The sequence below is a fragment of the Kogia breviceps genome, chromosome 14, assembly GCF_026419965.1.
Source record: "Kogia breviceps isolate mKogBre1 chromosome 14, mKogBre1 haplotype 1, whole genome shotgun sequence".
NCBI lineage: Eukaryota > Metazoa > Chordata > Mammalia > Artiodactyla > Physeteridae > Kogia > Kogia breviceps.
In genome coordinates this window covers 26,951,794-26,968,967 of record NC_081323.1, presented here as the reverse complement: position 1 = coordinate 26,968,967, position 17,174 = coordinate 26,951,794, and the positions used below count along the sequence as shown (strand labels likewise).

Genomic DNA, 17,174 nt, shown 5'->3' with positions numbered 1-17,174 from the left:
GTCTTTATATCATATCTATAATAGTGTGAATATCCATAAAATGACCCAAAAGTTTAGTAAGAGAAGGCTTGGGAAATTACAGTACATCATACCCTATGATATTATGTCACAGAGTAGTTACAAACAGCCATGAGAAATGGGAAAAGGTGTTTATGACACAAAGATAACTGAAAATAGTAGAATATAAAACCAGCGACAGTTGGATTATTCTACAAATACCTCTAAAATACATATGCTCCATACGTAATATACATAAGGACCAGAAGGAAGCACAATGATATAAAATAATTGATACCGTAGGGTGGTATCATATTTCTTTGGTTAAAAAGGGCACCTTCCTTTGTGCTGTAATACTGTCTGTGCAATACATTGTATATGGAGGGGAAAAATGGAAAACGAATCAGCCACAAAGATTTAGATACCCTGAGAGCCTGCGGCTTGAGTTCAGAACGCTGGTTTAGGACAATCGATGAACATAGTTAAACTTGTTGTGGGCTTTGAAGCCTCACTGCCCTGTGCAGTTGGAAAGCCCAATGTCAAAACTAGATACAAGATGCCCACCAAATATCCTGTAATTAACAAAAACTGTGCCATACTCCACTTTTTGCCTAAAGATAACAAAAATGGCAAAGAAAACTATGATGCAAAAATTCTCTCTTGTTGGTTGAATTTCATTTTTTTTTCCTATGAAATTTTCCCAGAATAAGCGTGGGGTTACTTAAGGAGAGATGCCCTCTCTGCCGACTACGTTCTGCACAGCAGCCACTGCCAACCTCCACGTTATTTTTGATAGATCACTCAGGACCAGCAGAGGACTGCCAAACATCTAAAGGAGCAGCAGGTATGGAGCCAGGCCTTCAGGTCCTACCAAGCCTAACAAACTGTCCTAAGAGAAAAAAAAAAAAAAAATAGGAGGAAAGTGACGAAAATGTACTGTTTTGTGTCTTTTCATTCAGGTAGGGGGCTTTATGAGTTGGGGTTTCTATTCACGGAGTTCCTTTCATTTCACAAGGTGAGATTCAGGAGACCCACGAAATGGTTAAAGTCTTCTGCAGAGACCCCTCAGCTTCTGTCTGCCCCAGGAGGAAGCGTTACTTTGATCCTCTGCAAACAGCTTGTCTCGTTTCTATAGATAGGTGTTTGTTCCAGTGAGAGTGGCTGAACATGGGCCCCCATGGACAGGCCCTGTTGTGGGGTCTTCCCTTTCTTTTTAAAGCCTATCTGGATAGGAAAATCACTGCCAATTAAAATGTTTTCAGGTTTTTTAAAAAAGGATGGACTGGCTTGTGCCGGGAAAATCTGGGTTATCCTTTATTTGTCAATTATTTTATTTACTTCATCAAGAAATTAGCAATCTGCATTAAGAGGCTGCTAACTTGGCTTATTTCACCAGGAGGAGGCAGGTCTGTTTGAGGGACACCGACAGTTACTATGCAACCAGCCCAGTTTCTGCACAAAATCGTACCTTTTTCACTTTGCTCACATAGGAAAAACTACATACCGAGGAGATTTGAGATTTAGCACTGGTTAAAAATAACCTAGCACTCCCTTCACTTCAAGTGACCAGGAGGCATGACTGTCAGAGTATTTATAATTGGCTCTGAAAAATATAGCCCATATGAGAGGAATTCTAAGTTATAGACCTCAGGGCTGAACTGGGGATTAGAGGCTATCTTCTCCCAGTGGCAACTAAATGAAAGGCTCTCCTTCTATGGAATTTCTGTCAGTTAACTTTCTCACTTCTGCTCATTACCTCTGCTGACGGGTGCTTTATTGCCTTATAACCTGCCCCACCTTTGAACAGCTCTAACTATTAATACGTCCTTTTACTTTTTTCTGCATTATTATTATTTTAGAAATTTATTTATTTTATTTTTGACTGCATTGGGTCTTTGTTGCTGCACGTGGGCTTTCTCTAGTTGCAGTGAGCAGGGGCTACTCTTCGTTGCTGTGCACAGGCTTGTCATTGCGGTGGCTTCTCCTGTTGTGGAGCACAGGCTCTAGGCGCACGGGCTTCAGTAGTTGTGGCACGTGGGCTCAGTTGTTGTGGCTTGTGGGCTCTAGAGCTCAGGCTCAGTAGCTGTGGTGCATGGGCTTAGCTGCTCCACGGCATGTGGGATCTTCCCGGACCAGGGCTTGAACCCGTGTCCCCTGCACTGACAGGAGGATTCTTAACAACCGCACCACCAGGGAAGCCCTGCATTATTATTTTTATGACACAAGAAATGCAGACTCATGGATAAATATTAGAAAACAGATAAATAAAAAGAAAGAAAAACACTTATCATTTTAAACTAAGTCTTAAAGTTTTTATTGTGCATATATGTACATTTTCCTTTTGATAAAAATAGCATCATACTATAAAGACTGCTCTAGAAACTGGGATTTTTTTTTGGATACAGAATGTATTATGAATATGAAGTCATGTCATCTTTTTAAGAACGTTCTTTCACTTATCAGATTGAAGTCTGCCTCCTAAAATAAGTTCCACTCATTAGTCTAAGATGTCTTCTGGACCAGTACAGAGTTATCTTCTCCCTCTTCGACAAAACAAATTCCAAGACTTTGTGCAGAATCTCAAGAATTTTATTCAGAAATCCTGGCATAAGATCCTAAGCAAATAGTTTTACTATTTATATGATTGGACATTTGTTTGTTTGACTGTGTGTGTCTGTGTGTGTATGTCTGTGTGTGTGTGTGTGTGTTTTAAAGAATTAACCTAGCATTCCACAGGATAAGGCCACATCTTACTACATCTTAGTTAAAGAATTAAAGGGAAAAGGAGTTGTCAAATGTTTTTTTCTTTCAGTAAAAAAAAAAAAAAGAGAGAGAGAGAGAGAGAGAGAGAGAGAAAATGTTTCCTGTTTATTTCTGATCTGAAAGTAGCTTTCCTCTTCGGCAGAGGTGATCATACTAACCATACAAGACAAGGTAAGGCTGAAATGAGCTCTTTAAATGAAAGTCCTACATACAATCAGGCCATGAGTTTATGATGGGGAGGGCAGTCTCTCAAACATTTACAAACAGACTCTGTGTTTCATCAGTCCCACAGGAATGTCCGAAACATATCAGACCCTCCATAGATAATGAGGTATAAAAGGCACTTCTTGACTTAATGAAATTAGGTGCTGGTTTAAAGATACAGAAGACACGCAAAAGGGGAATTCTTAAAAGAGAGTAATTTCCAAGGGGAACAGGGCGCGCTCAGATTTGTCTCTTGCAACCCCAGATGTTCTCAGAGAGAGCAAATGGGAGGCGTTCCTAAGGTAAGGTGAAGGAAACGTGGCAGTGCCCTTGGCGTGCATGTAGACTAAGCCATCCCTGCATCTTGAGTGTCCTGGTGTCCTGGGTTTGGCCGTTCAGGTTTCACTGGATAACGTGTGGCTGTTCTGTTCAATGACCTACACTTAGGCTCAAAATATGCTTCAGACTCATGTGTGGGCTCGTCCTCACCTCCAACGATGAGTCCCACCCTGTTCCCTTTGCACCTCCCAGCACAGGAATTATACCAATGTAGGGATGCCCAATGTTAATCTTCAGAATGGTGTAACAGGCGTGGAACTACCATGGATGAGGCTCATAAAGAACTGATCTTAGAGGCATATACACCTTTAACAAGTTCAAAAAAATTACCCACAACTTATCTTGTATTTCCCAAGCCACTGTCGGCACTGACAGTAGTAGATTTCCACTCTTGCATCAGCCAGCCCAGGAAGCTGAGAATTTCACAGCAAGGTAAATCCAATTAAATCAGCTATAGTAAACACCTCTAAAAAATTTGCCCAATAAAAATGCAGAGCCCTGCATTTTAATCATTGTAACAGGTATTTGTGGCCCACAGTATTTGAGTAGATGAATCACCTTATTTATTTATTCTTTAAAACAAGTTAAGCCTGGCTCCCAGCTTCCATTTACTGACACCAGTAAGATGTCCATCCAATATCAGTCCTTACTGGGGCTCCCTCACCCCATCTATTGGATCATAGAGAACCCAGAGATTTTCTTATATTACATCAAGAAAATAAGAAAGAAGTCTGGCTCAGGAAAACCACAAGTTGGTCCCTCTCAAGTGCTCACCCCACTGACCACAAGCTGGACCACTGGGGCTCTTTTCCTCTAATCCCCAAACCACAGTGCTTACTGCCCAGCCTTCAAAGACATTCATGCTGACACTCCTTAGGTCCTGCCATCCCTGGAGAGCTTGGGGGCTACAGTTAGGATCTTCTGTGTGCTCCAAAGCACCATCTCCCCATCCCAAAGATGAGGAGGCCATCTTCTCTCCTTCCGAGATAATTCAGCTGATATTATAAAGTGAACCCAAATTCCATCTTAAACAGAGTACATTCAATGTGAAAGGCTGCCCTCTTACTTTTATATAAAACCAGAGCTTTCACACCAATTGCCTGTAAGGAAGAAGTGCTATCACCTGTGGGAACAGACAGCATGAGGAACATTAGGATAGCAGAGGCTGGAGGACACAGAGCATTTCTCTGGAGGACTTTCCAACACTATAAATAACTGGGTGTGGTACTCTTTTAATGAGGTCCTGACTCAGAGATGGATAGACAGATGTGGCATTTCTAGACTCCTTTCTTTCATCCCCTCGCACGCGGACCTGCCATGTCACGGTCACCCAACTTCTTCAATGTCTCTCAAACAGGTTAATTCACGTCTCTTCCTGGTGCTGCGTAAGCTCTCCTTATTTCTCACCCAGACAATTTCCAAGAGCTTCCAAACTATCCTTTCTGCTTCTAATCACCAACCCCAATACTACCAAATTCTTAGATAATTAATCTATCACCACAGTAAATTTCTTGAAAGCAAACATTGGTTTTATCAATACTCCATTCACAAACTTTTAGAGACTAACTCCTCTGGCCAGCTGAATTCTATGCAAATGTTTGTGCTCTGTGTTTAAGCGTTTCTCTCTCTCTCTCTCTCTCTCTCTCTCTCTCTTTCTCTTTTCACTGTGTGTGTATGCACATGTATACATTTGATATTTGACATCTTGCTTATACACACATTATATATAGCAAAGATGTTATGCAATAAAATCTGAAGGTAAAAGTATTTACACAAGAAAAGATCTTTTCAAGGGCCAGGGGTGCTGTGCAAACACTCACGATGTACCAGGTATGAATCCTGGCCACAAGTAGCTTGATGTCTACTGTGGTTGAGGAAACAGGCTGCTGTGACCCATCAACGGAATAACTGGCTCACCTCAGCTTCTTAGCTTTTAATCATCTGCATCTCAAATTCCATCCGTCTATTTAAAATGGGCGCTGATCTCCCTGACCTGCTGTCATATTCCATTGCTCTGCCAGGAGCCAGAGAGACACACGGCACTGGCTCACACAGGCTCTGTGGGCTGAGACAGAATTGAGGAATGAAATGGAAGATAAAAGCTCACTTTGGTGTCCACAGTTCCACAGCTCAAATTACGTGTAAAATTTTCTCAGAAGAAAGGTGCTCTCCTTTCCGTTTGAACTCATAAAAACTGTCTTTTTAAAGCATTTTTAATTACAAAAAATTGATTTGCCACTCAAAATGTGTGTTTGTTTTGGTTTTTCTTGCATTTCATGCTCTCTTCGTATTGTCTACCTGTCTCCCTCCACTTCTGTCCCCAGATGCATGTGCCTATAGCAAATGTACTTAGAAACATATCCTCACTGACAGAGCCTGCATGAAAATTCACAACAAGTAGGTGGAGAGGGAAGAGGTAGCCCCTGTTGATCTTCTCTCCCCATTGGTGCCTCTTGTCCAACTCTGTTTCAACATCGTGTTTTTGGCTGGGAGGGGAGAGGCTTGCTGAGGGAGGAATTCTGACATTAATTTAAAGATTTTTTTATTTCTTTTTTTTAATTTTACAGAATGTTAACCAAACCATAAATAAATTAAAAGGCCACAGGTCAAACAAATCAGTGAATGCCAGGCATCTCATGAATACTTCTGCTATAAAATGATCAAAATAATAAAAAAGGCAGAGGAGCAGAGTCAAGATGGTGTACTAGGAGGATGCGAAATTCGCATCTCCTCACAACTAGGACATCTACCAGGCATGGTGGGGGACCATGGACTCCTAAGGGGATGGGAGGAACCCCCAGCAACCAGGTAGGACGTGGGGCATGGGGGGTTAAGGGGGAGGAGAAGTGGAGGCCAGGGGGTGGCTGGGGAAGGGGAAAGGATCCCCCACAGAAGGGGGAAATTGGGGAACCACTGGGAGGGCAGAGGATCAAAAGGGAGTGTGGCCAGGTTTCCCCTGCCCACTTGGGCCCCCAGGAACCTGCTGAGATCCTGAGCCTGATCCTCTGCCCACCGAGGCCCCCTCCAGCCGTGCGGGTCCTGACGGGGTGGGAGGGAGGTAAGGGGGAGCAAAAGTAAAGGCCAGACCTCTGGGAGGGGACCCCTGAGGGGTGGCTGGGGGAGGGGAGGAGTTCCTACACCCAGAGGGACCCACCCACGGTTAGGGGTCCAGCGGCAATGGGGGAGATCCTGGGGGAGACCCTGGGGGAGATGGTGGGGGAGGGGCACAAAGGAACAGAAGGGAACATGGCCAGTGCCTTCCCTGTCCACTTAGGCACCGGGGAGCCTGCTGGGCTCCTTGGCCTAATCTTCTGCCCTCAGAGCCTCCCTCCTGCCATGCAGAACCTAAGCCCCGCCCCTACACCCCCACCCAGGGCCCTACCTCTACATTCGGAGACCCACTCTGAGACCCCCTCCAACTGCACTGGGCCTAAACCCCACCCACACACCCTCACTCAGAGCCCTACCCCCACACTCCGGAACTCCACACTCCTGAGGCCCGCCTTTCCACGTGCTGCCTCTCGCCTTCCTTGCAGGTCCTAAACAGAGGCCCCGCCCCACGCTCAAACGTCACACCCCCACCCGCCTAGGTCCCGCCCCACCCTAAACCCCACCCCTGCCTAAGTTCCACCCCCGCCTAAACTCCACCCCCATACCCAAGGTTTGTTTGGGTTTTTTTTGCTTTCTTTTCTTTTTTCCTCTTTTAGACTGGGGTTTGGTTTTACCTTGTTGATTCATTGTTGTCGATTCTTTTATATTTTTATTTTTCCTAATAAATCTTTTATTTTTCTAATTTTATTTTATTCTTTATACTTTATTCTCTCCTTTTAGCTTATTCCTCCCACCTTTTTTTCTCTGTTGTGGTTTTATTTTACCTCCTTGCAGTTGTTTCAATTACATTTTTATTTTTCCTAATATATATTTTATCTTTCTAATTTTATTTTGATTTTTTTTATAAATTTATTTTTTTATTTTATTTTTTCGGCTGTGTTGGGTCTTTGTTGCTGTACGCGGGCTTTCTCTAGTTGCGCTGAGCCGGGGCTACTCTTTGTTACAGTGCGCAGGCTACTCATTGTTGTGGCTTCTCTTGTTGCGGAGCATGGGCTCTAGGTGTGCAGACTTCAGTAGTTGTGGCACGTGGGCTCAGTAGTTGTGGCTTGCAGGCTCTAGAGCTCAGGCTCAGTAGCTGTGGCACACAGGGTTAGTTGCTCCACAGCATGTGGGATCTTCCCAGGCCAGGGCTCGAACCCATGTCCCTTGCATTGGCAGGCAGATTCTTAACCACTGCGCCACCAAGGAAGCCCTTATTTTGATTTTTATTCTTTGATATTGTACTGCTCCTTTGTTTCTTTCTTGTTTTTACCATGTCATGAAGCTTGCAAGACCTTGTTTCCCAGGTCGGAGGTTGGGCCCAAGCTCCTGTGGTGGGAGCTCCAAGTCCAAACCACTGGACCAACAGAGAACCTCAGATGCCAGGGAATATTAATCGGAATGAGGCCTCCCAGAGGTCCTCATCTCAGCACCAAGACCCAGCTCTATCCAACTGCCTGAAAACTCCAGTGCTGGATGTCCCAGGCCAAACAACCAGTAAGACAGGAATACAGCACTACCCATCAAAAAGAAAAAAAAAATGAAACAACAAAAAGACATGTTGCAGACAAAGGAGCAAGGTAAAAACCTACAAGACCAAATAAATGAAGACGAACTAGGCAACCTACCTGAAAAAGGATTCAGAGTAATGATAGTAAAGATGATCCAAAATCTCAGAAATAGAATGGAGAAAATACAAGAAACATTTAACAAGGATCTAGAAGAACTAAAGAGCAAACAAACAGTGATGAACAACACAATTACTGAAATTAAAAATACTCTAGAAGGAATCAATAGCAGAATAACTGAGGCAGAAGAACGGATAAGTGAGCTGGAAGATAAAATGGTAGAAATAACTGCCAGAGAGCAGAGTAAAGAAAAAAGAATGAAAAGAATTCAGGACAGTCTCAGAGACCTCTGGGACAACATTAAATGCACCAACATTCGAATTATGGGGGTGATAGCCCTCGGCCTTGTTTTATTTCCTTCATAATCTTTATCACATAAAAAAGAATTCTGTTTGCTCAGTGGTCGTCTCCCATCATCCGAAAGAACAGAGATATTCACTGCAGCTCTAATTACAATAGCCAGGACATGGAAGCAACCTAAGTGTCCATCAGCAGATGAATGGATAAAGAAGATGTGGCACATATATACAATGGAATATTACTCAGCCATAAAAAGAAATGAAATTGAGTTATTTGTAGTGAGGTGGATGGACCTAGAGTCTGTCATACAGAGTGAAGTAAGTCAGAAAGAGAAAAACAAATACCGTATGCTAACACATATATATGGAATCTAAAAAAAAAAAAATGGTTCTGATGAACCTAGGGGCAGGACAGGAATAAAGACACAGACATAGAGAATGGACTTGAGAACACGGGGAGGGGGGAGAGGTAAGCTGAGACAAAGTGAGAGAGTAGCATTGACATATATACACTACCACGTGTAAAATAGCTAGCTAGTGGGAAACAGCTGCATAGCACAGGGTGATCAGCTCCCGTGCTTTGTGACCACCTAGAGGGGTGGGATAGGGAGGGTGGGAGGGAGGGAGACACAAGAGGGAGGGGATATGGGGATATATGTATATGTATAGCTGATTCACTTTGTTATACAGCAGAAACTAACACACCATTGTAAAGCAATTATACTCCAATAAAGATGTCAAAGGAAAAAAAATAATAAAATAAAAAATAAAAAAGGCAAACCCACTTCCTGAAGTAAGATGAGGGAAAAGGCAAGGGCGTGTTGTCAGATGACCAATGAGGCAATCTTCCCCACTCAAAACTCAACAGCTGAAACCTAATATGTTTTGTGGGAGAAGGTGATGCAGATGAGGATTTTTAAATCCCAGGACAGAAGCAGGATGGCTCAAAGCATGCCAGGCCACCATGCATGTTTTTACTGTCAGTCCGATTCTCTAAGAGTGAAAGCTGCATCCTCGGGGAATGGAGCCGCGACCCACACGCTCACACCGGATCACTGCAGGGATGCGAACCCCGCGCCTGCGGGCTTCACGAATCTGACAAATTAATTCTTTCCTCTGCTTTCTTCCTCCTTCCTCCCAGGTTGCAGCCAGTCTCAAGGGAGGAGGGTACTAAATGCTCCTGAGCTCCTGTACCCACTGCAGGCACTGGCCCAGGGTGCTTCCTGAATATGATGTTAATCCATCCTGGCAATAACTGGGAAGTAGGCAGTGTGGTCCCCAAGGTTCTGATGCAAAAACAGAGCTCGAGAGACTGATTCACTCCTGGGGCACCCAGAGAGTGAGGGGCAGGCCAGGATTTGAATGCACATCTTCGGTTGCATTTCCCCCAAAGAGTCCCTGAGGCAAGCACTGGGAAGCGGGTCATTTTATTTGGAAGGTGATTCCAGGAAGCAGGGGGGGAGAGAGAGGAGAGGGTGAGACAGGAAAGGTTGAGGTGGCTTTTAAAGTGAGATGCAGTGAGTGGGTCCCTGCTGTGGGCGGCAGGCTCTCAAGCCACTTGGAAGCACGTGGGTGTGGGAACAGGGAGGTTGGGAATATCTTCAGGGACCCCGATGGGTAGACACTGCCACTGAGGGTGCCACTTTCCCTGTGTGCAGGGGCACAGGTGATGCAGGTGGAAGTCCTGGCTCCAGACAATGTCAGCAAGCTGGAGGGTGACAGCCCCAGCTGCTGGCAAAGTAAGGTGGGACATCCAAGTCACCTGCCACCTGGCTCTGTCTCCAGTGGCACATGTAGCCCATCCCCTCTGCTACCCTCCCCCAAAACCCCCTCATGTCACAAGCACACACAGCAGCTCTTCCTGCTCCACCTGGACTGTGTCCAACTCTCCTTCCCAGTTGGTCACTCACCCAATTCCAGCCCTCGCCGTGTCAGAAGGCCAAACTCTTATAAGGGAGTGGTTCTCCAAGAAGCATCCCACACCAGCAACATCAGCATCGCCTGGAAACTTGCTGGAAATGAAGACTCTCAGCCCACACCTGCATCAGCAGTCCTAGGAGAAAAGCCCTGGTGATTCTGATGCTTAAGTTTGAGAACCACCGACGTTGGCCTCAGGTTTCCCATGTGACCTTATACTCAAAGGTAGCAGCCTAGAAACTTTTCTGAAGATTTGAATTTTTTTTAATAAAAATTAAAAGAGGGCTTCCCTGGTGGCGCAGTGGTTGAGAATCCGCCTGCCGATGCAGGAGACACGGGTTCGTGCCCTGGTCCGGGAAGATCCCACATGCCGCGGAGCAACTAGGCCCGTGAGCCATGGCCGCTAGGCCTGCGCGTCCGGAGCCTGTGCTCCGCAACGGGAGAGGCCACAACAGTGAGAGGCCCGCATACCGCAAAAAAAAAAAAAAAAAAAAAAAAAAAAAAAATTAAAAGAGAATTCATTTGACCATGAAAGAAAAATATGTACTCAACATATTGTGCTGCAAGAGAGGTTTTTAACCTGGGAGACCACAGACCTCTCCCCTGGCACCAGAGGTTTCTAGATAGAATGGAGAGGATTCTTGAGCATATATGGGGAGAAATTACATATTTTTTAAGTTATTTATTTTTGGCTGCACTTGGTCTTCGTTGCTGCGCGGGCTTTCTCTAGTTGCGGCGAGTGGGGGCTACTCTGTTGCGGTGCGCAGGCTTCTCATTGCGGTGGCTTCTCTTGTTGCAGAGCACCAACTGTAGACACGCGGGCTTCAGTAGTTGTGGCACATGGGCTTAGTTGCTCTGTGTTATGTGGGATCTTCCTGGACCAGGGATTGAACCCATGTTCCTTGCATTGGCAGACGGCTTCTTAACCACTGTGCCACCAGGGAAGTCCTGAGAAATTACATCTTTATGTTCACTGAATTCTACCACAATTTAACATTTTGTTCAATATCTCCTTGCTTTCAATCGTGAATGTCAGTTGATAAACCAGAGTAGCATTGGTGGTTCCTGTGACTCTGTCACCAATAACATCAAGCTACATGCAGACTGCATCAGAGTTGTAAGTATCTCGACTATTCTGCTTATCACTACTTCAGTCTTGTCATTTAATGTGTTAATAAAAAAAGCTCGAGGAAAACAATTTCTCCTCTCACAGTACTTCTGACACTAATGTGCAGGGTTTTTCTTCTAACAACCTCCATTCTCCCGACCTCAGTTGTAGGGGGTGTCTTACAATTTAATTCAATTCTGACACTAACTACCCAGAATCAGCAAAGACCCCACAGTTAGGGAACCAGCCCCACAAGGATGTCCCCACTCCCAAGGTCGTCACACCACCTGTACTTCTGACCAACCAGATGTAGATGTGAGGTTCCCACAACCCTTCCCAGGTTCCTTAACTTGTGGAAATGGCTCACAGATCTCAGGGAGATGCTTACATTTGCTCATTTATTATAAAGAATATGATAAAGGATACAGATGAACAGCTAGATGAAGAGGTACATAGGGCAAGGTCTGGAAGGGTCCCATGCTCAGGATCTTCTGTCCTTGTGGAGTTGGGGTGCATCACCCTCACACATGTGGATGTGTTCACCAGCCCAGAAACTCTCCGAACCCCACAGTTTAGGGATTTTTTTTATGGAGGCTTCACCATGTAGGCATGATCCATCATTAACTCAATCTCCAGTCTCCCTTCCTGAAGGATGGAGGATGGAGCTGAAAGTCCCAAGCTTCTAATCATGTCTTTGTCTTTCTGGTGACCAGCCTCCATCCTGAAGCCAACCGGGAGCCCACCCAGAGCCACCTCATTAGAACAAAATATGCTCCTATCACCCCAGAAATCCAAGGAATTCAGGAGTTCCATGTCAGGAACTGGGGTCAAAAACCCAACAGTAGAACAAAAGATGCTCCCAGCATCCCTGTCACTCAGGAAGTTACAAGGGTTTTGGAAGCTCTGTGCCAGAAACTGGGGGCAGAGACCAAACATATGTTTTTTATTCTACCGCAGATGTACACGTATTAGAAAGAGAGGAGAGGGGAGGGGAGGCAGGAAGAGGGAAGGAAACACAGCAGCCCAGAGGCAGATTGCACCAAGCTGTCTTTTTAAAACTCAGAGAAGGAGAAAAAGGAGGAGGAGGAGAAAAAAGACTCAGCTTAAAGCAAGGAAATATTGAACGTGGACACATTTATCTCAAGGCAACGTTCATGTATCAAGGGCCCGCACTGTTCTAGGAAGGATGCTAAGCACTAGGGTAAAAACTGCCCTTTTCTCAGGAAGCTCACTTTAAGATCAACTAATCACAACAAAATTTTTCATCAAGCAAATGTCAATCCACCATCTACATGCAAGCACTACCAACGGTTATTAAATTAAAGGTGGGGTCCCAGGACTCAAAGAGCTTTCTGAAATGGTCAATCAGACAAGGTATGAAGCAATTCAAAATTACAGGAGGTGTCCTGTAACAAGGTCCCAGTGAGTGTCCTGATGAGGTGTTACAGGGCTCTGGGGAGGGAGGGGTCCCTGAGGGCTGGAGGGAACCAGAGGGTGACCTGGGCACGGGCAACTTGAGCGTTCTCTGTCCAGGGAACTCAAAGGTCAAAGGGAGTTGGACATCAAGTTTGGAAAAAGGTGATTACACTAGACCTTACCACCCTTCAGGGTGGCTGAAACAGAGGGTTTATGTAGGGGTCTGGGAGAGCTCAGAAGAGCATAGAAGTTTAAACTAGAACCACGTTTGATAAGGTTTCAAATGCCAGGCTAAGTCTAAAATTCTATCAGCCACCCAGATCTGTAAGTAGCAGGTACTCCTTTTCACACCAAGATGCCATCGACACAGAATCAAAAACCGATAAAGGCATTCTCAATCCCCATGCTCTGTGAATATTTAATGCATGTTTTAAAGTACTACCAAAGGCAGTGACCATCGGTCTTATTTTCTTTATTCTTTCCTCCTTCCCCCCACTTATCGGATTATCTGAAAAAATTAGGCTGTCAGGGTGACAGCCTAGATGGAAGGGCAATTCCCTGACAGTCATGAGCTTAGGATGCCCCCTAGTGGTCTCATGAAATATATTCACTTAAGAATCTTTTAAAAGGGATTTTCAGTGTGGGCTGCACAGAGGAATTAGCTAGGGGGCCTCAAAACCTCCTGCTGCTGGGCCCCACCCTTAGAGACTGAGATTTAAACCATCTGCAGCATGGACTGGGCCTCAGAATTTTTAAACATTGCCCATATTTATGAGAATTCTTGAAATCAGGTCAAATTATCCCTTCAACTCTGTTGTTCTTTTCTCAAAGTTTTTTGTCTGCCCCGGGTCTTTTGCATTTCTATATGAATTTTAAAATCAGCTTATCAATTTTTACTCCTAAAAATGCCTTCTGGGATTTTGATCAGTACTCCGTTGAATCTGTACATCAGTCTGGGGAGAATGAACACCTTAACACCCTTGAGCCTTGTAACCCACGAACACGCACCTGGCTCCTTTAATTTCTCTCGGCACTGCTTTGTAATTTTCAGCATACAGATCCTGGAAAACTGGATCCCTCACACACACACACAGCTGATGCAAATGTAAAAGGTTACAACCACTTTGGAAACGTTTGTCAATCTCCTAAAAAATTAAACCTAAATCTTGCATATGACCCAGCCATTCTGCCACCAGGCATTTCCCAGAAGAAATGAAAGCATGTGTCCCATAAAGACTTGTATAGGAATGTTCCAGCACCTTCATCTGTGAGTGCTCTACTGCTTTGTTGCTTTTCCTCCCATTCACTGCCACCTCCCAAATAAACCACTCTCGTGAAAACTCTTGAACTGAGGTCTGCTTGTGGGATCCCAATTTAATAGAAGCTGCAAGCTAAAATAATAATGAGGTAGAAAAATTGTCATCAGTTATTTAGCCAAAAGAGCTTCTCTTGTTTTGTTTTGTTTTTCTGAATATAACTTGATATATACCAGGATGAATGGTGACACCTTAAAGGAGGGGGTCCTTCCTGGGACCAAGCCGCAGAAGGGAAGGCAAAAGCAGCCTTTCTTCCTAAAGAAGGAAAAGTCCTTATGATTCAGGAAGACAAGGGAGAGATGAGAGCAAAGGAAGGATGGGGAGAAAAGAGCAAGCAAGGTGGAGGTGGCTGGGACCACGTGAGGGGGGATCTGGCAAAGGAAAATGGTAAAGCTTACGACTCCATGGCAACTCCATGGCAATGATTTCTATCCATGTCCTCCTGTGAACTCCCCAAAGTGTCCCATAAGTGCACAGTGCTCACCAGTGCTTTGAGCGGGCGGGCTTCTGGTAAAACACAAAGAAGGTATTGAGGTTCATACATCATGGGACAGAACAGAACCGGGAGGAAGGGAAACCAGAGCCCAGAGGCTGAGAAGACTCCAGAAACTGAAGCCCCCAGAAATTCTCAGCCCACTAGATTTGGTCTTGGATATCAACCAACTCTGGCATTGATGGTCAAGCTAGTTTACCTGGCTCTCTGGAAGGCAGAGTAGAAGGGACTGTGATAAGTGAGTTACCCCAGGAAATTATACTCTCTTCTATACATGCCAGATATAGATGGGGTTCCTCTTCTGCAAATGAAGAAAGAGCCACTGCCTTTTCTCATCTGGTGGTAGGTGGAGGGCAGTGAGTGTGAGTCATCCAGAGCAAGGCCAGGGGGTGTTAAGTCAGCACAAGGCACAGGGATTCCCTTGAGGAAAGCAGAGGAATGAAAATCAGGAGGAACAAAGAAGTGAACCTGAACCAGCACAGAAAGGGGGATTCAGATGCAGAACAGGAAACAGAGAAAAAGGGTCAGTAAAGGAAGTGGCTCTGCTCCAGAACTGAAGCTCAGTAGAGTGATATCCTCACATTTCACTGTTTAGAGCAACTGTAAGTTAGAAGGGATGGATGATCTCTGAGTGCACTGACATCAATACATGGAGGGGAAACATCAACATTTTAGGACATTGCACATGGGGCTGGATGATTAGGAATGGAGACCTTACAAAGTTTAGCCTACAATAATAACAATTACATTCCAGGTGGTACGCATTACATCTTTGGAATGATGTGGATTTTTCAGAACAAATTTCCCAAGGAACACACTGCATGAATATATACTCTATCATATACTTTTTCATGATACTAGGAAATTGGCACTTCTATGTATATGATAGCTACAGAATTGTGAGTTATCATGCAGAGAACTGCTTCTGTAAATTTAGTGAGAGAAATTGAGTTTGCAGACAGTGAAGGATAAAGCCAGGGCCAAGTCTCACAGTAACTTGATATTCACAGTAAGAAATCGTTCTCTTGGTGCAAAGAGTGGCCAGAGAAGTAGAAGGGTTTCCTTCAGAGAAAAGTCTGATCTCGTTTAACATCTGGGAATCCAGAGATGCTTTCCAGCCTCAAGGTCGGGTGCAGATGGGCCAGCACTCACTAATGGAGGTGCTGCCACTAAACTGTGCTTGTTTCCTCCCTGCAGGTTTGGGACCATCCTCGAAGCCTTAAATTTAAGCCAGGGCTGGGGAGCATGCACTGTATGCTCGTGGCGCCACCTCCTGGTGACATGTGGTATTGAATTGCACACTAAAACCGTTGTTCTCAAGGTTTTTGTTCATAGGACCCCTTTACACCCCCAAATTATTGAAGATCCATATTGAGATTCAATATTTATAGTATTATAAATTGAAAAAAAAAATGTTAGTATTTCTTTATGTATTAAAATAGCAATAATAAAGGCATTATATATTAACATAAATAACATATTTTTATGAAAAGTATCGTTTTCCAAACCAGAAAATTGATGAGAATAATTGCCTTGTTTTAAATTGTTGCATATCTAGTATAGAACTTAATAAAAGACACCTAGATTCTCATGTCCGCTTCTACATTCAATCTATTTCAAGACATTGCTCTGGTTGAAGTACATGAAGAAAATCCACCCTCACAGACACATAGCCTTTTCAAATAATCGTGTATATTCTTCTCTGATCCTACATTGAAATTTGACAAGTGACAGTTCTTAAAGTTTAGTTGCTCTGTGAAATCTGAAAACACATCAGTGAACTTCTCCTTCTCTGTTACATTAAAATCTGTTGGTCTCTATTGCACTTTGAATGGATCTTTATCCATGCATGGCTTTGTAACATTATCCCTTAACCATTTGGAAAGCACTGGCTGCTGAGTTATGTAGACCTCCCAGGTTTTAACATATTCCATTACATCCTACAATAGGAAAAAATGTATTTAGTAATTTCACCACCAATGTCATCAGAAAAGTCTTTAGTGCACACTTTGGCAGCACATACACTAAAACTGGAATGATACAGATAAGGTTAGCATGGCCCCTGTACAAGGATGACGCGCAAATTCGTGAAGCATTCCATATTTTTCTGCCCGTCTCAACTCCCCAGACATTGTTCTACGCTACTTATCAAGTTCCACTGTACATCACGGTTACTCAGTCCTCATGTTTACATAATGTATAGTACATACCTCCCCTCTTAGATTATAAACTTCTCAAAAACAATGACCTTACTCATTTCTTCTTCTCCTCACAGCAAACTGTAAATGTCTATTCAATGTATTTAGAAAGGGCTTACAATTCTTTAAATTATTGTTATCAACATTCATCCAGTAAAAGACTAGAACATTAAAAAAAAAATCGTCTTTAAGTTGAGAAAACGTCAAGCCACTGTGGTGGACACACATTTCCCAAAATTTTAATTTTTGCTTTGAAGTTCAAATTGTGTCATTAGCAACAATTACCAAGTAGTTTTCCTTGCAATGACATATTTATTTTGTGCATTTTTAAGAAAATATCTGCCAATACCCAAATCTGAATAACCTTGCTTTATCTGTCAGTTGTTACTTAAGAGTAAAAATGAGG

The 17,174-nt window shown here is 43.9% G+C and overlaps 1 non-coding gene across 1 annotated transcript; it reads left to right on the top strand.

Annotated features, from left to right (window-relative positions):
- The first annotated feature begins 16,570 nt into the window (after positions 1-16,570).
- On the top strand, positions 16,571-16,677 carry LOC131741934 (U6 spliceosomal RNA). Its single transcript, XR_009331286.1, has one exon. It is a non-coding gene; the product is annotated as a U6 spliceosomal RNA (small nuclear RNA).
- The last annotated feature ends 497 nt before the right edge of the window (positions 16,678-17,174 follow it).